Here is a 736-nt window from a genome sequence, read left to right as displayed (position 1 = left end):
ATTCTGGTCAAGCTCCTGGAGGTAAATCTCACAATATTGTGAGGACCTCCCTATGACTGGATCCTTCTGGAATTTTTAAGTTTCAGAGTTGTCTACACTGATCCTCCAACAATTCATCAAATATGGTTCAGGTTTTCCTACCTTGGCATTAATTCCTGTGGCATTTTCTGTTTTCATACTCTCTGCTCTGGTAAGTCACAACTCAGTGTACTTGACTGTTTTACTCTCCAATCTTGGGGACAGAGGTTTGCCCTGTGGTCTTCCTTTTCTTATGGATTCAAGAAGAGTTGATTTTTTTTGTTCAGCTTTTTACCTGGTAGGATGGAGTGGTAACTTCCAAGCTGCTTACACGTAGAACTAGAAGTCTAAGACCATGTTTGTATATGTTACCTAATTTGTAATCATAATGACCAGATTTGGAAATAAATTCTATGCAACCCAAATGTCCATCAATAAATGAATGGATAAACAAATGTGACATATCCATATAATTGGAATATTATTCAGCCCATAAAAAAGAATGAAGTACTGATTCATGTTACAACATGGATGAACCTTGAAAACATGCTGTGTAAAAGAAGCCAGTCACAAAAGACCACATAGTATATGATTCTATTTATACAAACTTCCTAGAATAGGCAAAACTATATAAAGTCAGAAAGTACATTTGTGGTTACCAAGGGCTGGGGCAGGAGGTTGATAGTGAATGGATAGTGACTGCTAATGGGTATAGGAT

The sequence above is a fragment of the Hipposideros armiger genome, unplaced genomic scaffold (assembly GCF_001890085.2).
Source record: "Hipposideros armiger isolate ML-2016 unplaced genomic scaffold, ASM189008v1 scaffold_255, whole genome shotgun sequence".
NCBI classification, from domain to species: domain Eukaryota; kingdom Metazoa; phylum Chordata; class Mammalia; order Chiroptera; family Hipposideridae; genus Hipposideros; species Hipposideros armiger.
This window is presented reverse-complemented; position numbering follows the sequence as displayed.